Source organism: Bos indicus, chromosome 5 (assembly GCF_029378745.1).
Source record: "Bos indicus isolate NIAB-ARS_2022 breed Sahiwal x Tharparkar chromosome 5, NIAB-ARS_B.indTharparkar_mat_pri_1.0, whole genome shotgun sequence".
In the NCBI taxonomy this organism is placed as follows: domain Eukaryota; kingdom Metazoa; phylum Chordata; class Mammalia; order Artiodactyla; family Bovidae; genus Bos; species Bos indicus.
The window spans coordinates 632,099-653,359 of record NC_091764.1 but is presented as its reverse complement, the minus strand read 5'-3'; the positions used below and the strand labels follow the sequence as shown (position 1 = coordinate 653,359).

Sequence of the window (21,261 nt, the reverse complement as noted above, 5' to 3'; positions counted from 1 at the left end):
GGCTCGATAAAGGACAGAAATGGTATGGACCTAACAGAAGCAGAAGATATGAAGAAGAGGTGGCAAGAATACACAGAAGAACTGTACAAAAAAGATCTTCATGACCCAGATAATCACAATGGTGTGATCACTGATCTAGAGCCAGACATCCTGGAATGTGAAGTTAAGTGGGCCTTAGAAAGCATCACTACGAACAAAGCTAGTGGAAGTGATGGAATTCCAGTTGAGCTATTTCAAATCCTGAAAGACGATGCTGTGAAAGTGCTGCACTTAATATGCCAGCAAATTTGGAAAACTCAACAGTGGTCACAGGACTGGAAAAGGTCAGTTTTCATTCCAATCCCAAAGAAAGGCAATGCCAAAGAATGCCCAAACTACCGCACAATTGCACTCATCTCACATGCTAGTAAAGTAATACTCAAAATTCTCCAAGCCAGGCTTCAGCAATACGTGAACCATGAACTTCCTGATGTTCAAGCTGGTTTTAGAAAAGGCAGAGGAATCAGAGATCAAATTGCCAACATCCACTGGATCATGGAAAAAGCAGGAGAGTTCCAGAAAAACATGTATTTCTGCTTTATTGACCATGCCAAAGCCTTTGAATATGTGGATCACAATAAACTGTGGAAAATTCTGAAAGAAATGGGAATACCAGACCACCTCACCTGCCTCTTGAGAAATCTGTATGCAGGTCAGGAAGCAACAGTTACAACTGGACATGGAACAACAGACTGGTTCTAAATAGGAAAAGGAGTACGTCAAGGCTGTATATTGTCACCCTGCTTATTTAACTTCTATGCAGAGTACATCATGAGAAACGCTGGACTGGAAGAAGCACAAGCTGGAATCAAGATTGCTGAGAGAAATATCAATAACCTCAGATATGCAGATGACACCAGCCTTATGGCAGAAAGTGAAGAGGAACTATAAAGCCTCTTGATGAAAGTGAAAGAGGAGAGTGAAAAAGTTGGCTTAAAGCTCAACATCCAGAAAACGAAGATCATGGCATCTGGTCCCATCACTTCATGGGAAATAGATGGGGAACCAGTGGAAACAGTGTCAGACTTTATTTTTCTGGGCTCCAAAATCACTGCAGATGGTGACTGCAGCCATGAAATTAAAAGACGCTTACTCCTTGGAAGAAAAGTTATGTCCAACCTAGATAGCATATTCAAAAGCAGAGACATTACTTTGCCAACAAAGGTCCATCTAGTCAAGGCTATGGTTTTTCTGTGGTCATGTATGAATGTGTGAGTTGGACTGTGAAGAAGGCTGAGAGCCGAAGAATTGATGCTTTTGAACTGTGGTGTTGGAGAAGACTCTTGAGGGTCCCTTGGACTGCAAGGAGATCCAACCAGTCCATTCTGAAGGAGATCAGCCCTGGAATTTCTTTGGAGGGAATGATGCTGAAGCTGAAACTCCATTACTTTGGCCACCTCATGCAAAGGGTTGACTCACTGGAAAAGACTCTGATGCTGGGAGGGATTGGGGGCAGGAGGAGAAGGGGACGACAGAGGATGAGATGGCTGGATGGCATCACTGATTCGATGGATGTGAGTCTGAGTGAACTCCGGGAGTTGGTGATGGACAGGGAGGCCCGGTGTGCTGTGATTCATGGGGTCACAAAGAGTCGGACATAACTGAGCGACTGAACTGAACTGACACTGGGGAAAATATACCTTGCACCCAGTACTGTATATGTCTGCCTTCATTTTTGTGGCCTCACAGCATGTGGGAGGTCAGTTCTCCCCCTGGAGATGGAACTCACATCCCTTGTATGGAAACTTGAGTCTTAACCATGACTGCCGTTGTTCTGTCACTAAGTTGTGTCCAGCTCTTTGCAACTCCATGGACTGAAGTACATCAGCCTTCCCTGTCCTTCACTATCTCCCAGAGTTTGCTCAGACTCATGTCCATTGAGTTGGCGATGCCATCCAACCATCTCATCCTCTCTTGCCTTCCTTCTCATCCTGCCTTCAATCTTTCCCAGCATCAGGGTCTTTTCCAAGGAGTCGGCTTTTCATACCAGGTGGCCAAAGTTGTGGAGCTTCAGCTGTAGCATCAGTCCTTCCAATGAATATTCAGGGTTGATTTCCTTTAGAATTGACTCATTTGATCTCCTTGCTGTCCAAGGGAGTCTCAAAGGTCTTCTCCAGTACCACAATTAAAAAGCATCAATTTTTCAATGCTCAACCTTCTTTATGATCCAATTCTAACCATTGGACAGCCAGGGAAGTCCCTATGTCTGCCTTCATTGGTTTAAAGCACTCTAATTTCCATGAGGGATTACTTTTCCCTCAGTGTTTAGGGTCTTCTGGGTTGCTTAATCAAGGTGGCCTACCCCTGCCCAGTCTTGAGACTAAGCTAGGCCAGGTAACTGATGCTGGCTTATCCTTGCTTTACACCCAAGGTGATCATTCAAAGTACCGTAGATGCTCTGAGTAGACTGTTAAGCTGTTCTTAGAGTCTTCTTGTAGGGGCTTCCTAGGTGGTGCTAGTGGCAAAGAATCCGCCTGCCAATGCTGGAGACATAAGAGATGCAGGTTTGATCCCTGGCTCAGGAAGATCCTCTGGAGAAGGCCATGGCAGCCCACTCCAGTATTCTTGCCTGGAGAATCCCATGGACAGAGGAACCTGGTGGGCTACAGTCCATGGGGTTGCAAATATAAGCTGCAAATATATAAAGCACGGTCACTGAGTCTAGATCTGCTCAGTTAAAAATCACATATTTCCTTTTTTATTGCTATTTATTCATGTTTGATGTTTCTTCTATTTAAACTGATTGAAGTTTTTTGTGTGTGTGAGTGTGTGTTTTATTTTTTTTTAATCTGTTTAGGCCAAGCCACTCGGCTTGCAGAGTCTTAGTCCCCAACCAGGGACTGACCCTGGCCCTCAGCAATTAAAGTACAGAGTCCTAACCACTGGACCACCAGGGAATTCCTTAAACCAATTGTTTTTAATCTTTTATTTTTTTCAGGGCCATAAGACTCTTTGAGGATATGATGAAAACTATGAATCTTCTCCCTAGAAAAATGCATATTAACATTACATTTTGCTTATACCAGGTTAAAAACTTCTGTTGTAAGCTCAAAAACTCTCTTTTCCCAGTTTGAGTAGAAAACAATCTGACTGATTGTAAGCACGATTTCTGATTAGGACAAAGTAGCTTTTCCAGGGCCTCCCTAAGGTTTTGCATTGTTTTTTTTTTTTTTTTTTTTTCTTCCTGGTTCTTCAGAGCTAGAAATTATTTGAATTAGGTTTTTTTTTCAAATCAACTTGAATAAAGTTTGGTTTTCAGGAGATGGGCCTGGCTGAGAAAAAGAGCCCTCTTTGTAATAGTCTTACTGAAGCAGGCAAATGGAGGTATCCTGCCCTGGTTTTTGTCATTATCCTTTTACAATTTTTTCCTCTGTCCACTCTAGAAGATGGGCAGTGTGCATATCTGTATGCCCACACTGGTTCACAGTATAGACCACTCAGACACTTTCATACAACATACAAAAAAATTACAAGACAAAGCAAGTTGCCTTCCCTCCTTCTACATGCAAACCTTGCTGTTGTTTTTTCATGACCTCTTCCCCCCTTAATGGCTGTCCTTGCATGTTCCCCTTTAATTTTTCTTTGGATAAAGGGGAAGAAGAAGGGCTTATGGCCCTTACCCCCAGTGTGTGCTTCTAGTGTCATGCTTAAAGGCAAGGATAGGTCCTCTGGTAAAGTTCCAGTGTTTACATACCTCCAATCCCATCTTCAAAGCCATCCTTCATACTGTCACCATTGCACGACTTCACTAAAGACTTATTAGGTCTGTATTACAGGTATAAAGACAAGTTTTGACTATAATGGAGATTACAGTCTACTACAAGAGGGCTTTTTTTTTTTAACAAATAAAGATGTATATATTTAAGGTGATGTTTTAATATATGTACACACTGTGGAATGCTTACCACAATCAAACTATGTAACATATCCATCACCTCCCATAGTTACTGTGTGTGTGTGCACGTGTGGGTGTGTGTGCATGTGTGCACTTCTGTGTGTGTGATTACCCTTGAGATCTACTCTTCTAGCAAATTTCAAGTATATAATATATTCTTATTAACTATAATCGCCATGATCCCTGGGCAGGAAAATCCTCTGAAGAAGTAAATGGCAACCCACTCCAGTATTCTTGCCTGGAGAATCCCATGGGCAGAGGAACCTGGTGGGCTACAGTCCACGGGATTGCAAGAGTGGGACACAACTTAGCGACTAAACTACCACCACCATCACCACATAGTCACTCTGCTGTACATAAGGTCTCTAGAACTTATTCATTTTATAACTGAAGGTTTGTACCCTTTGATCAATATCTCCACATTTCCCTACTCCCCAACTTTGGCTAACCACTACTCTATTCAGGGAAGTATTTTTTAAAAGGTCTGTTAGTCATTTTTCAGCTCAAAAACCTTCAGAGACTCGATAATGGCTACAGAATCCTTAGCGTGCTAATCTAGGTACACCATGAGTTTACCTTTTTGGTTCATCCTCCTTCCTCTCCCTTCATGCACTATCTGTACAGACACACTGAACTTCAGATCAGAGAATGTGGTACAAAACTGGTGCTTCTCTGCTAATGTGGTTTTCTGAATGTGCTCACCTGAATCCTAAACTCAGTAGTACACAGTAGGTGCTCAATAAAACCTTGTCTCAATCAGCGGAATGAATGAACACAACAGTGGAGGTGAGTGGTTTAAGGATTAAAGCTAGTGGCAAAGAAGGTACAACTCAACATTAGGAACCAAGCATTGGGGTTAGACTCAGGATAATTGGGTTTTTATTTGGCGTTTACAGAGCAGAACACGGTTGAGTTTCTCCACTAATACACAGCTCACCCATTGTACACTGCAGTTTCATCAGAGAAGGAAATAGAGATTACCAGGAAATGATCAGGAAATAGGGTACTGCTGCTGCTGCTAAGTCGCTTCAGTCGTGTCCGACTCTGTGCGACCCGATGGACGGCAGCCCACCAGGCTCCCTTGTCCCTGGGATTCTCCAAGCAAGAATACTGGAGTGGGTTGCCATTTCCTTCTCTGAAATAGGGTATGGTTAGATTTAAATATGAGTTCATCTTACATTCAACTAGGTGGAAACAAAGAGAAACTATAAGACAATGCAAAGACCTAGTGCAAAGACCTAGTGCTTTGATACCCACTCCAGTGTTCTTGCCTGGAAAATCCCAGGGACGGGGGAGCCTGGTGGGCTGCCGTCTCTGGGGTTGCACAGAGTCAGACACGACTGAAGTGACTTAGCAGCAGCAGTGCTTTGATAAGCATAAAAGTAATTATTTGTTGGTTGTTAATTTCATATATATGATGCACCTGGTAATTTAACTGGTAACACAGAGCAAAAATGTAATTCCTGGGGTCACTGCCAAGGCTCGTGAGAAGCCCAGGAGGACCTGAGAGAAGAGCTCTCAAAAGAGTCTCCATCTTTTTCATGCAGTGATCACTGCTCTCACCACTTTAAATCTTTCTCTTCAAGCCTTTATCGCTGGAGTTGCCATAGCTCCTGTTTCTGTGACTCTGTCTAGCCCCCACCCCTTTCAGTAGGCCAATCACTACCTATAAATCTTTTCACTGGCATCCGGGGTCTCTTAGGCAACAATGCGTGGTCTCTTGATTGGCCGGGACATCCTAGAGGGCTGGCTTCAAAATTGGGAGCAGGGACAAAAAGGAAAATTGGGAGTGCCCAGAGGGTGGGAAAGACCACCATCTCTCAATATAATGCTAGGACGAAGATGCAGCCAGTCCTGAAACAAATAGCATGAAATGCCCCCATTCAAGCCGTAAGCATGTTTCAAATCAAGCCAACCTACTGAGCATGCCCACTTACTTCGTTCTGGTCACTCCGTTCTGGTCACTTCGTTCTGGTCACTCCAGGGTTCTGAAACATAAACTCCGTTTCTCCGGGTTTTTAGAGTGGCCAACAAGTTGCAGGAAAAACAATTCTGGAGAGGTTCAGTGAAAGAATAGCACCTGCACACACGAAGTGGAAGAACGTGGGAAAATTGCCCAACACACAAACTCAGCAATGCTTCAACATGAATTTTAATTTATTGGGTTAAGGAATTCAGGCCGACTAACAGATACACCAGGGAACCAGCAGATGGCATGCCTGAATAAGGATAACTCCAAATTTGGGAAATTTTATGATCTGGTCTAATTTAATTAATTAAATTTATGAAGCATCTACCATGTAATGAGAGGCAGAGTGAGAATGCAAGAATAAAAAAGAAATCTAATGAGGATGTGAAAATGCAATGTAGAAATAACTACTGTGATAGAACTATAAACTAATGCTGGAGAAAAACATTTCAGAAGGGACATCTGGGAAGTGTAAAACAGTTCTTATGGGCAGCAGCTAACCAAATTAAAAAAAGAAGACTTTTCTCATTATTTCACGTTCTCTAAAATACATAAAAATGTACTCTCTTCCAAGGTAAATAAATGTAAACCCTATGTTTATATTGTTTCATTGTTTTGAAATAGGCAGCATTCGTGTATCTCCCATTTAAAAAGAAAATGAAAAGTAAAGCGCATAGAGGTTGCTGCTTTCTTTAGAGTTGACAAAGGATCAAAGTGGTCAAATTGAAATTAGAACTTATGTTGTCTGAATTCCAGCCCAGTGGTTTTAAGTATGGCTGTATGTTTTATGATCAGGTTGTAAGTAAAATGAATAAACAAAGACTTTTGCAGGGGTGGAGGCCTGGGAGAGATAAGTAGATGCAATACTAAATTACCATGTATTACCAGTTAACATGGATGGTTTCAAAATGGGTTCATCCAGAAAAAGACCAGTTTTAACAACTCTCTTGGAGACTGTTGGGTCTCGGTGAAGTTCCTCCTCATTAAAGACTTTCTATTGGTGGTTATAACATTGAATGAAAGAAAGATGGGATTAAAGAGAGTCTGACACTTTATTCCTGCTAGATCTGAATATTTTTATCCCTGAAAATAAGGTCCCTTTCATTGATCCTCTCATCTAGCATCCTCTGGACCTCTCCTTGTTCAGCCCTTCATCAGTGTGACTACTGATCCCCCAATGAACACCACCATTCACATTGTGTTCGCGGTGAGCACATTGGCTCAATGTCCTTGAAAATTTAACATTACTTTCATTTAAAATTTTTAAAAATTCCTTTTAAAAATATTTATTTGGCTGCACTGGATCTTAGTTGCAGCACACAAGATATTTGATCTTTAGCTGAAGTTTGTGGGATCTAGTTCCCAGTTGTTCTTCAGTCGCTAAGTCATGTTTGACTCTGAAACCCTGCAGCACGCCAGGCTTCCCTGTCTTTCACTAGTTCCCAGACCAGGGATTAAACCTAGGTCCTCTGCATTGGGAGGGTGGAATGTTAGTTACTGGACTACCAGGGAAGCCCCTCAACATTATTTTTAAAGGAAACATTTCAACCATAAAGAAAAGTTTACAGACTTGCCTAAGAAACACCCTTTTCTCCCTGCAGAGATTTTTTTAACATGTTAACATTTTGTTTCCTGTGTGTGATTAACAGTTGAAGCCTCTTTTACATGCTGCCCAGATCTCATTTCCCACCCTGCCTGCCTAGAGGCATCCACTGTCATGAAATTAGTGTGCTGCCTACTTGTCCACTTTTTATGCTTATTATATATACATGCTTGGCCTTATAAACAGTGTGACTGTTTTAAAGAGCTATCATAATTTACGTACTTTGTAGTTTGCTTCTTTCACTCAGTGGTCTATTTCTGAGATGTGATCATGATGATACATTCAATGATAATTTCTACATCATTCCCACCTCCCACTAGGAGCCAAAATATGTTCTATGCCTGACAGTTTTCACAAGACCATGTGTAAATTGCATAAAAATGTGAGAGCAGCACATCTCTAGAGGGTCTGAAGGTACAAGGGATCTAGAAGTGCCTGAAGCAGGTCCACACTGATTTTCATAAATGCTCTTAGCTGCTTCACTCACCCTCAGTAGAGGCAGGGTTGGCTCCACAAGACACAATGACTTTATAAGAATCAGCCTAAGGATCAACCTTACTTTTTTTTTTTAAAAAAGTATTACTGCATTAGTATTTATCAATGAAATTGAAAATGTCATTTCAGATCCCTTTTATAATGCAATTCCCATAGCTCATCTTCTGATGTTAAACTATATTTATGACTGTCTAAGCTCAGTATTTATTATCATTTAGGGAGCACCTGTAAAAAAGATTGTTTCACTGGTGGCTCAAACAGTAAAGAATCTGGCTGCAATGCAGGAGATCTGGGTTCCACCCCAGGGTCGGGAAGATCCCCTGGAGAAGGGAATGGCAATCCACTCCAGTATTCTTGCCTGGAGAAGTCCATGGACAGAGGAGCCTGGTGGGCTACAGTCCATTGGATCACAAAGAGTCGGACACGACTGAGGGACTAACACTTCCACTTTTCTTTGTATAAAATAGCTGCCTATAATTAAAGATGCCACAGAGATGTGTCCCAAGGGTTTGGACAAACCACAGATTATATAGCTGTTTTTGGTCAGTCTCCTAACATGGGGTGGCAAAGATTCAGAAAGAAGATTATATTAAAATACACCATCTTAACCAAGTGTACAGTTGAATAACGTTAAGTACAGTCATACTATGCTACAAGATCAAAGTATTTCTTTAAGTCCTGTATGCTACCATAGAACAAAATGATGCCTGTGAAGTCTAGGCTGAAAAGGGAGGAAAAGGAAGAGAAAGGAAGGTAGGTAAAATGATGGAGGCAAAGGTAACAGCTTTGGCTTGGAATGAGTGAATCCAGACCCAGCTGTTAAAACGCTGCCTGGCTTTGGCTAAGTCTTTTTAACCTTTCTGGACAGTTCTTTTCCACGTCTGAATAATGAGAGGCTAGGTTTAGATGATTTCTAAGGAATATTTAAGTTCTGAAATAGCTTATGTAGAAAAAAAAATTACTTATGAAGAAAAAGAGAGAAGAAACATTTCCCAAAGAACAGAAGATGGGGAATGCCACCAATAACCTCAAGCCCCACCTGCTCACTAAAGTGGGTGTCGGTAAAGAGGGTATCTGCTCTGCTGCTTCACCCTGGAGCTCTGCAATATGAAAGCTGACTACCTCTATCTGCACCCAGTACCACTCTCAGCACCCGCCTCTTAACCAATTCCAATCCCCGGGTCCCCATGGGGCACGCTGGTTCTCGAAACAGGTTTTGGTGGTCTCGCAATAATAGCGTTCCAGGCTTGAGTGATGAGAGTCGCTGCACTGTCTCAGCAGGGAAGGGAGGGAGAGCTTTGCAAAGGGGACTGCCGGCATTTAAGAAAAGCTTCCAGAGCTTGGAACGATTCCGCCGGAGCAGGACAGGGCCAGGCATCAGCCTCGGGGCGAGGTAAAGAACAACGAAACCTGCAGACGGGTATCCAAAAGCTGGGCTCAAAATTGGAGCACTCTGTCGAGCGTGCGCAGCGCGCCTGCGCCGTACGTGCGTGCGCATGCTCCTCGCCCCCCGCGCCGGGCCGCGCGCCCCGGCGATCGCCAAAGATCGCTGTACCTCCGAGGCGCACGGCGGCGGTCCTCGCTGGCTCCCTTTACCTCATGGATCTGAGGCCGCCCCCGGCCGGCGCCTCAGCCCCCTGGGAGCCCGGCCCCGCGGTGTGAGGTGAGCCCCGGGTCGTGCAGGCCCCTTCCCGTCAGGCTCAGCGGGAAAAGGGCTCGGGAGTGGGGACTGAGGAGATGCCGCCGCGGCTGCCCGCTCCTCGGTCTAACCCTGTGCCAAAGAGCCACCAGCAGCCGCGGCACCTCCTCCTCAGGGATCGTTATTCTCGTCGCCGCCAAAACAAAAGCCTTGGGCGCCGCGCTGTGGAGGGGTGTCTCGGGGCTTTCTCGGGGTGGGCTGCGGGCCGGCGGGGGAGCCCGAGTTTGGGGCTGGGCGCTGAGGCGGACCGATGCGCGCGGACTGGATTAACCCTCTCGGTCCCGAGCCCGCGCCTGCGCTCTGCGCTAGGCGCAGCCCTGGGGCTCGGTCGGCGCCGCGGGGGCGTGTGGCGCTCCCGGGCCGCTGGGGGCTGTGGGTGGAGCACGCGACCGCTGGCCGGGAGGACAATGCACCGAGGGCTGGGTGCGGAGGCGCGGGGGGCGTCGGGGCTTCTGGACTGCTTCCCGTTTCTACTCCTGAAAATTGTCCCCTCTCCTCCCTCCCATCAGCTTTGCAAAGTCTGCATATTCCTCCTCGAGGCTTCCCCCTCTGCCCCCTTGGATGCTCCGTGTGTTTGCCCTGGGGTAACGTGGGGAGGTTCATCCATACCCTCTGAAATAAGGTGCTGTTAAACATTTCAAGACATTTTTAACATCTTCCTAGAGGCCTTTTTCAGAATTAGATGCCTTACTCAATAAGAGAAAAAGGGGTGTTTTTTTCTTTCTTTCTTAAAAGAACAAAAGCAAATGCCACTAATTTAGGCAGAGGAGTCAACTCGAAGTTGGAAAATATCTAGGAAGGACAAAATGTCTGGCTTTTGGCCCAGAATAAATGAAATTTTAAATTTTGGTTCCCTTCCGAGTGTAGGCAGACAGAGCAGCAGAGCAGACCAGCAGCTATAGAAATAAATGACTGCTCTATACGGTTGGTCAAACAAGATCTTATTTTATAGAAGTAGTTTGGAGAGACCTGTAATGTTTATGTACGGGAATTGGGTTACTTGGTAAAGTCAATACCGCAGGAGCAAGGAAACAAAGACTTGACAAGGGGGATGTTACCTCCCTCTTGAGCCGCCTTTTAGCTTTTAGTGGTGTGCTGAAAAGGGGTAGATAAATCCGTAGTTGGACTACAGCCTACCAGGCTTCTCCATCCATGGGATTTTCCAGGCAAGAATACTGGAGTGGGGTGCCATTGCCTTCTCCAAGTTCTGTTTTTAAGAACCATTTACTCCTCAAGATAATGCTTTCCATCCGTATTTTTAAGCAAATCAGTATCTTCTTTTTCCTCCATAAGAAGGAAAAAAAAAAAAAAAAGTGTTTGTTTCAAGTACCAAACCACAACATAGAGGTAATAAGATAGGAAAGTGATGTAAAAGCTTAAGTGGGCAAGCTTGCAAGGATAGAGCTGAGAATAAAAGATAATTGAGATTCTTCTTACAGTGTTGCCTTTTATTTAGTGAAATAACAGGTTCCTCCTCGACCCACCTCCCCCCAAATGCTTTGAAACTTTCAGGAAAATAAGGTAATTAGTTGTCAGGAAGCATTTAACTGGAGGCTTCCTGTGTACTGTTTTGGATCTGTCAGGAATTCGAGGAGAGGCAAGCCTCTCCTGGGGGCTGAGGAATCCAGGCATTTCCTTCATTAGTTTTTCTATACGGCTATAAGTACCCTCTTCCTTCTTGTGAACCATATGGTAAAAGTGATTGTTCACAACTCTCTCTCTCTTTAATATGGATCACCTATGTTTTGTAAGTCTGGAATTTTAATCTTTATCTTTGCTGAGAATAACTACCTTGTAAGACAATATGTATGCCAGCACCATGTTAATTAAAACACCTTTGCTCCATCAGAGCTCTGGTCCCCGTGTCTTTCTCTCTCTCTCTCTCAGGCTATTTCTTTGGATCACAGAAGCCCTCTGAGTTCACTTTCCTGCCCGGGCTTTTAAGACCCTCTCGAGAAGGCACTGTGCACCTTCACCCCATTGAGAGGGCTCCTGAGGCCTCCGTGAACATAGTGAGCCCCATGCCAGGGGCTTTATTGGCTTTCTGTGTAAACCAAGGACTGTCAGCCTCTTTCTCTCCTTTACTTTCTTATTGTCGACTCCAGACCACCACGTTCTGGTCCATTAAAGGACCTCAACAATTAGTAAAACCTGTCGTCTTACCTTCTCTTAACTCCTCCTCCGTTTTTTTTTTTTTTCTCATCCACTAATATTCCCTGGCTCTACATCTCTCCTAAATCTACCAGTGCCCTATTAATAGAGGAAGAAAGGACTATAGGTTCTTTCATCCCTTTTTTCATCTTAGGTACTGTATTCCTCTGAGCTTTATTTTGGCTTGAACATTTAGGTGGATTTTTCTAGAGAGATCCCCAGCCATGATTGAGATATTTGAAGTAGGGAGGCTTGAGGGGAAGGTAAATAGTAAAGTGCATGTTCTTTTTTTGTATAGCACAGTGTTGTGAGCACGTCATCATTGGGCAAAGAGGGGGGTTTTAAAATCACTGTAAGTCCTCTGTTGCCCACTTGACAGGCAAAAAATCTCTCTCCCCAACTTAAATTTCGTATGTGTTAGTAAAACTACGAGATTTCATACTGAAAATTTATTCTGAGCATGTTGGTTTGTTGATGTTAGACTGCTGTTGACTTTATTTTCTTCAGGAGACATGTGATAGGAAACAGTTCTTACTGCATCTTTACGTTCTTCCACAGTGAAGAGCAGTGTTAGCCTCAAGTTTTTTTTTATTTTTTAACTTTACAGTATTGTATTGGTTTTCCATCCCTCTGGGTCGTCCCAGTGCATCAGCCCCAAGCATCCAGTATCGTGCATCGAACCTGGACTGGTGACTCGTTTCATATTTGATATTATACATGTTTCAATGCCATTCTCCCAAATCGTCCCACCCTCTCCCTCTCCCACAGAGTCCAAAAGACTGTTCTATGTCTCTTTTGCTGTCTCATATACAGGGTTATTGTTACCATCTTTCTAAATTCCATATATATGCGTTAGTATACTATATTGGTGTTTTTCTTTCTGGCTTACTTCACTCTGTATAATAGGCTCCAGTTTCATCCACCTCATTAGAACTGATTCAAATGTATTCTTTTTAATGGCTGAGTAATACTCCATTGTGTATATGTACCAAAGCTTTCTTATCCATTTACCTGCTGATGGACATGTAGGTTGCTTCCATGTCCTGGCTATTATAAACCCCTAAATCTCTAGAATTAGAGACGTTTAAAGCTGCAGCTGCCCAAAAAAAGCAGTAGTGCAAATGAAAAGCAAGACTTTGAAATATGTATGAGAGGAATTGTTCAGTATAGATTTGGGAGAAGAAGGGTCACAGTATCTTGACGAAAGAAGTGAAGGTTTTTAGTAGTGGCATTTCCAGAAGGTTAGGAATGAATGTTTGAAGAGCAACAACTCCTCTTTGACTAGAAATTAGTTTTAACTGACTGTTGCATCAGAAATGATGAATCTATCTTTGAGTTACAATCTGTTATGCTGAGAACTAGCAACAGTTTTGGGGGATCCAAGGAATGTGCTGTGAATAAAGTTTAAGAAAAAACAACTAGGCTGCTGCTGCTGCTGCTAAGTTACTTCAGTCGTGTCCGACTCTGTGCGACCCCATGGACTACAGCCTACCAGGCTCCTCCACCCATGGGATTTTCCAGGCAAGAGTACTGGAGTGGGTTGCCATTGCCTTCTCCGATGAATTAAATATGGAGCTATATACACTTTAGCAACCAGAAAACAGTATCCTGAGAATGAATTTATTTTTTAAATAAGATATTGAAAACAAAAGGCCAAAACCCACATGAGTTTTAGGAAAAGGAATCTAGCACTTTGAGCAGTGATATGCTCTCAGTGTGTACTTTGCTGTCTAACAAGATGATAATTTCCTTGAGAGAAGAAGCTTCAGAGGTAGTGATTGCTAATTCTTATAATGCAGTCTTCGAAAACTCTGAAAGAAGACAAAAGAATATCCTCCTGTTCCCATTGTAGCCAGTGTGTTTGAGGCAACCTTTAATTTCTGAATTGGAAATGCAAAATGTTACGTACATGTATAGTGTGTCCAGATAAGTAAATCTAAGCTGAGAAAGATGAAAGGAATCACTTTCTGTACAGAAAGTGTGAATTGGAATAGAATTGCTAACATCTTTTGTTGCAGGGCTTTGCTGACAAGCCCCCAGGGCCCACTTTTGTCATTGTCTCTTCTGGGATTCTGCCTGCTTTCTTCCCTCTTCACAGTTGCCATCTCTTGCTTTTCCCACCTGAGTTCTTTGGGTCTGGCTTTTTAGCCAGCCTCTGAAGACAGTTCTCCAAGATTGCATCCCCTTTAGTGCTGTTCTTCAGGACAAATACTCAACTTATTTTAGGGGCTTTTACTTTTTAACATCAAAAGAGAACTGGTAAATTGGGGAATATCAGATTCCTGATGTTACACATTGATAAAAATTAAACAGAACTGGACATGGAACAACAGACTGGTTCCAAATAGGTAAAGGAGTACGTCATGGCTGTATATTGTCACCCTGCTTATTTAACTTACATGCAGAGTACATCATGAGAAACGCTGGGCTGGAAGAAGCACAAGCTGAAATCAAGATTGCAGGGACAATTATCAATAACCTCAGATATGCAGATGACACCACCCTTATGGCAGAAAGTGAAGAGGAACTCAAAAGCCTCTTGATGAAAGTGAAAGTGGAGAGTGAAAAAGTTGGCTTAAAGCTCAACATGCAGAAAACTAAGATCATGGCATCTGGTCCCATCACTTCATGGGAAATAGATGGGGAAACAGTGGAAACAGTGTCAGACTTTAATTTTCTGGGCTCCAAAATCACTGCAGATGGTGACTGCAGCCATGAAATTAAAAGACGCTTACTCCTTGGAAGGAAAGTTATGACCAATCTAGATAGCATATTCAAAAGCAGAGACATTACTTTGCCAATGAAGGTCCGTTTATTCAAGGCTATGGGTTTTTCCAGTGGTCATGTTTGGATGTGAGAGTTAGACTGTGAAGAAAGCTGAGCGCCGAAGAGTTGATGCTTTTGAACTGTAGTGTTGGAGAAGACTCTTGAGAGTCCCTTGGACTGCAAGGAGATCCAACCAGTCCATCCTAAAGGAGATCAGTCTTGGGTGTTCATTGGAAGGACTGATGCTGAAGCTGTAACTCCAATACTTTGGCTACCTCATGCGAAGAATTGACTAACTGGAAAAGACCCTGATTCTGGGAGGGATTGGGGGTAGGAGGAGGAGGGGACGACAGAGGATGAGATGGTTGGATGGCATCACCGACTCAATGGATATGAGTTTGGGTAAACTCTGGGAGTTGGTGATGGACAGGGAGGCCTGGCGTGCTGCGATTTATGGGGTTGCAAAGAGTCGGACATGACAGAGTGACTGAACTGAACTTTTTATCATCAAAAGAGAACTGGTAAATTGGGAAATATCAGATTCCTGATGTTACATATTGATAAAAATTAAAGTGTAGGGTTAAATGTATCCAGTCCTTTTTGTTTTCTGATGAAATAGTCATCAGGTCACTTAATCGGAAATTAGTTTTCCACATATCTTATATTGCTCTGTAAAGAAGTGAATGTCTCTTTTCTTAGGGTTAGGGCATGAAAAACTGTTGCCAAATCCCTTAATTTTTACTGGTCCTTGGCACCTGAGACTGTTCCCTTCAGTTACTCCAGCAATTCCCTTTATTCAGCTGAGATTCTGCAGATTCCTATAGTAAAAGATACAGTGTCAAAAAGAAAAAAATCTTTTAACCTTCATGTGATCGGTTGCTGTATTTTGTCAGTATTTCCTGGTTTCCTCAATCTTCTGTGTCCTGCTGTCTGAAACTTGCAGCTTCTTCAAGGATGGTTCTCGTAGGAAAAAGGAATGTTGCTATCCGTACTCAAGTGATCCTGATTAGAAGCATTTATTTCATTATGTCATTGAAAAGCAATTTAGAATATATATCAAAAGTTTTTTTTTTTTTTTTAACTGTGCATAATATTTGGTTCAGCTGAGAGGTGATCTGATTTTTTTCAGTATTGAAAATCAATTTTTGACCCATTCTAAGTTTATCATAATTTTTTTTTTTGCTTTTCTTGTTACCTGTAGTAGGGTATTTTTGTGTCCCTTGGCTTGTTATTTAATCAACAGCCAGGAAATCATTGATTCAAATAGTAATATTGTCAGCACACGTTTATAGATTCAGCACACTTAATTTTCCCACACACAAATAACATGCCACAGATTTTAAAATAACATTTCAGCATTTATAATACTTTACTACTCTTTTGTTTTGTTTTTGTTTTTTGGCCACACTGTGCAGCTTGTGGGACCTTAATTCCCTGACCAGCGATCAAACTCAAGCTCCCTGACAAAAAAGTGTGGAGTCCTAATCACTGGATTGCCAGGGAAGTTCCTATAATATTGTATTTTTAGACAATTCAGGTAGTTTTATTCTGTTCCATGTATGTATATTTTTGACAAAAGTGGGAGACTATATGCTGTTTTGTAAACCATTTAAAATTTTATTTTTCACTTATTGTATTGTTACTGTCTTTTCAAGTCAGTATATACAGATCCTGCTCATCATTTTTAGTGAGTGTATTATGTGTTGGTTGTACCTTAGTTTAACCAATTCCTTATTGGCAGACTTTCAGATTGTCTCTGGGTTTTTGTACTAACATTTCAGTTAAACATCATGTGTACTTGTGTTTACTTTCTTAGAATAAATTGTAGAATAGGTCTGCTGAATCAAATTATATACATTTTAAGGGCTTTTGATGTTCATAGTTATTTTTTTGAAATACCAACTAGTTTGCTTTTCCTCCAGTAGTATTTGAAAATGGAGAATTTCCTGGTGGTCTAGTGGTTAGACACTTCACTGCCCTGGCCTGGGTTCAGTCCTTGTTTGGGGAACTAAAATTCTGCAAGCCATGTGGGACAGCTAAAAAAAAAAAAAAAAAGTATTTCCAAGTGTTGGAATGTTGAATATATTCTTTTTTCTGCACCCTCTCCTATACTGTGTTCTGTTATTCTTACTTTGCTCATCTGATTGGCAAAAATGTTATATATCATGTTTGTATGCTTTTAATTAGTAAAGTTGAATATCTTTTCATATGTTTGTTGGCCATTTGTATTTCTTTTGTAAATTTATGTTTTTTTCCATTTTTCTATTAAGGTAGTATTCTTTATCTGCTTTTTAAAAAATTCATTTATATATTACTTTCACTAAGCACATAATTATGTGCAAATATCCTGTACTGTTTTAAGTTATTCTATTTTAGGGTAGCATTTCTCAAAATATGACTTACAGATCAGTACCGAGATAATTGTTAGAATGCATGTATATCATTCATTTTCCAGAGGTTTGGATTTCTTAGACCTATGGGGTTTCTATGAATCTGCTGCACATTAAAATTAGGGAACCTCTGATTTGGAAGAAATGTGAATTCCTTAATATTTTTACTGTTCCTATTTTTCTTGTCTCATGGCATTCTACTGTTTTTTCTTATTTATCTTAATAATCATAAGCTACAGTCTTAATGTTATTAAAGTTTTATGCTACCCCAACCTAACAATAATTTTACAAAAATGTTTTGATAGATGGAAATTGGAATGTTAAAGTATATAAAGGAAAGCACTTTTGTAAGTCTGTGAGAAGCATTGTTTGTAAATGAAGCAAAAAGAATAACTGAGAGAAAAATAAAATAGAGTAGACAGAAGTATAAGGGGGTTTCTCATCTAGTTTAAAAAACTCCATATTACTTTGTTTCTTCCTCAAGTTTTGTATGGTCATTTTCTTTGAACCATAAATTTGGAACCCATACTGCTTGAAAAATAGTCTAAATGAAAATTTTGAAATTTTCATTGTTATACACATATTCAGTAGGGAGCAATGTTCCCTTTAATTTTTTTTAAGTTGCAAGCAGATGAACATGCTACATAAGGAGCAAACTACAAAAATGGAACTTATATGGATGTTTGGTACTGTAGCCAAATAAAGCTTTCAGGGCTTATTTGACACATTTAATGATATGCATAATTGTTACCATGCTGCATGATAATTAAGCTTAAATATACATGACTTTGTTTAATATCTCTTTTCCATAGCCAGACATCACATTTCTGGGCCCAGCTTGAAGGAGGAAAAAATATGGCAGGCCAAGAAGCTTTAACAAATATTTCTGATTTAGAGATTTCCGTATTAGAGAGATGAAGCATTTGGGGCAGAGGTTGCTTGTAACTTTGGTGTTTCTAATTCCTAAGGTAGACTTTCCTTTTCCCTTCTTCTACTCAAGACCATATGCTTGGGGGAGAAATTGGGAAGATTGAGCCATGCTTTACTTTCTCCAAATAGTTTTTTCTGCTCAGTAATTAAAGCTTGGGATGCAGAGGTCCCTATCATTGGTAGTGCGCAAAGGACAGTTTCTTTCTCTGCTTTAGCCAGGCCGGTTCAAGTTCTCAAGGTCTAAGCTGTCACAGGCCCTAATATCTATTTGAGTTGTCCTGTTAACCTGGGTCTCTGAGAATTTCTGACCTGACTTTCTCATGTTTTCCCAGCCGAGGTTGTGTACTTCAAACAGAAATATTTGACATCCGTGAAAGAAAAACAAAAGCAGACTTAGCATTGTTACAAAACCAAATGGAAGTATGATAGTTTTAGAATATGTTTTTTTCCTACCAATCCTGCCTTCCACTCTGCCTACCCTTCCAGCCCCAAGAGAGATGCATATTTTTGTCCCTAGACAAAAAGTGAATGTGAAGGTTGCATCCAACTCTCTGCGACCTCATGGACTGTAGCCTGCCAGGCTCCTTTGTCCATACAATTCTCCAGGCAAGAATACTGGAGTGGGTTGCCGTTTCCTCCTCCAGGGAATCTTCCCAACCCAAGGATTGAACCTATGTCTCTAGCATTGCAGGCGGATTCTTTACTGTCCGAGCCACCAGGGAAGCCCCCAGGAAAGGCAGTGTCAAATCAGACTCTGAAACTTGGTAGAAACTCTTAACTGGAAATCATTCATATCCCACGCTGTAACTTTCTAGGGTTGACTCCTCTCTGCAGCCTGACTGTGTGTAATGAAGCATTTGTTGGTCAAACGTTTTCTCTATCTATGTACTAAAATTTTGTACTATCTAAAAGGATGAACATTGTTGGGAAAATGTCCTGATACTACTTTTAGAATCTTCTGTTTGCCAGTTCAGTATTGGTTGATAGAAGTAAATCTTTGTGTATGTTGTAATTCAGTAATAAAACTACCTAAAGTTTGATGTTGCTTTACCTTTTATAGAGTACATTATTTTATAATTCACTCATATACCATCTTTGGTAGGGAGGTGGAATTTTTAGAAAGGAAAATTCTGAGCTCAGAGAAGTTAAGTGATTCACATAGTTGGGAAGAGGCTTGAATCCTTATCTTTTGATTTCTTTATAGTTTACATCTTTCACAGATACCATCTGCTGAATCATGGAATGATTAAAATGTATATCATAAAATTTAAATAACTTGTTATTAAGTGTGGCAGATATTTAAATTAAATTTAGGACAACAGCATGCAAGTTTCTCAAAATGGATGAATTATATCTTGTGACAAATGAAAAACTACCATTATAGATGAGAAATTAAACTATGTTATATAAACAACTGAGGGAGGAAATAGTACCTTTAAATGCTATTTATGGATTCTCTGGTGTATCTATAGCAAGAATGATAAGGTAGAAAAACTATAGTATTTTTTTATGAAATACCCGTGTATTTTATTTGTAAGGCAGTATTGTACCTCTCATTAAAGTTTGTGTTGTTGTTGTTAGCCACACACCCGGCATTTGGAATTTTAGTTATCCACCAGGGAGTGCACTGGAGCTCCAGCAGAGGATGTGTGCAGTTTTAATCACTGGACTACCAGAAAGTCCCAAAGGCAGTATTTTAAAATTTCTCTTTCTAGTAGCTGATTGTTAGTGTGTAGAAACGCAACTGATTTTTGTATACTGATTTTGTATCCTGCAACTTTACTGAGCTAATCAAAGTTTTAATATCAAGCCTGTAATATTTTAAGAGGAAATTGCTAATTTCTCCCATTTTTAAAAAAAATTATTTTTCAGGTATTTCAGTCAAAGGAAGAAATAGCTCTTCTCCTAAGATGGAATCTGTTGTTTGGGAATGTGGTTGATCAACTTGACACATTGGCCAAATGGTGCCCGATGTAATAAAATGAAAAGAAGAGGCAAGATGATGTCATTTGCCCATATTGTGAAACCAAAAACAAATGCCTTTTGTGAGACCAAGCTAACAAACCTCTGACAGTGCAAAGAGTAATTCTGTTTGAAGAACTTAACAGTAAGATAGAAGAAGTACTTTCAAGCTGAGACCTGCAGGTGTACAAAGATCTAAAATACATATTGAGTAGGCCTGATCATCTGAATCCCATTTAATCGAGAAAGCATGGCTATGAGTTGGATCATCTTCTATCTGTGGCCCTTGACTATGTTTGTGGGCCATATAGGTGGGCACAGTTTGTTTTCTTTGAGCCTATTACCTTGAGGATGTGCCAGGATTTGCCTTATAACACTGCCTTCATGCCCAATCTTCTGAATCATTACGACCAACAGATGGCAGTTTTAGCATTGGAGGTAAGACTTCATCTATTATTTGTCATGTTGTAGAAAATTATTCTTGTATTGCCCTTTTAATCAGTCTAATGAATGTGTTTGATAAACAACAGGAAAAACTAATACGTAATTTTTAACTGCATCTTGTACATTAAAAAGTTTTTAGTATTTAGTATTTATGTATTTAGGTTCAGACTCTGATATGATTGAAGATCTCATGTTTGGGGAATGTTACTCATCTTAGTTTTCAGATACTATTCTTTTATAAAGAACTTTGAAACATTGGAACGAGGAAGTAATAGCCTTTCAGAAGTTTAAATTGTCCAAGTTATGGTTACATCCTTTCTGTTATTTGATAATAAGACTTTAAAGAGCAGACTATAATAATAATATTCATAATTCACTTTGTAAATATTGAAGGTAATGTGATTTTGAAAATGGGTTCTTTGGTTCAGCCTTTAGGCTGGTGGGTTTACAGTATTTACATTGTCTTAAATACTTAAGATGGTATCCTGGTCTTACTATCTTTACATCAGTTTAAGAACAGTAACTCCCAAGCAGTGATAAAGGTTTTGTTGTGTGAATTATCTGTTCTTGACCTCTCAGGACTTCATGAAAATCTGTTGCCTTACTTGAATTTTTCTAATGATAATTCTTTAGGCACTTTTTAATTATTTTACTTTAGAAGCTATGACAAATTAATGGATATAGTTAATAATAGGTTTAAATAATTTTGTATGTGTTTCAGTAATGGTTTTAGAATTGTAGACAAAGATATGTTTACCAGATCAGAATTAGGGGGCAATAAACTGTGACAATAAGAGGTAAAAGCTTTGGAATTGTATAAACTGCAGCAGCAGCTACCACTTTCTATCTGTATTACTTTGGGCAAGTTACTTGAGCTTTCTTACCATTGTCACTTTGTTTGTAAAATAGAGTTAACAC

At 40.7% G+C, this 21,261-nt stretch overlaps 1 protein-coding gene across 1 annotated transcript in view; it reads left to right on the top strand.

Annotated features, from left to right (window-relative positions):
• The first annotated feature begins 9,501 nt into the window (after window positions 1-9,501).
• The window catches only part of LOC109558301 (frizzled-3-like), a 100,605-nt gene continuing 88,845 nt past the window's right edge, over window positions 9,502-21,261 (top strand). The window contains exons 1-2 of the mRNA XM_070788570.1: window positions 9,502-9,664; window positions 19,810-20,337. The gene's annotated coding sequence lies outside the window, so the exon portion shown is untranslated. The remainder of the gene's footprint in view (window positions 9,665-19,809; window positions 20,338-21,261) is intronic.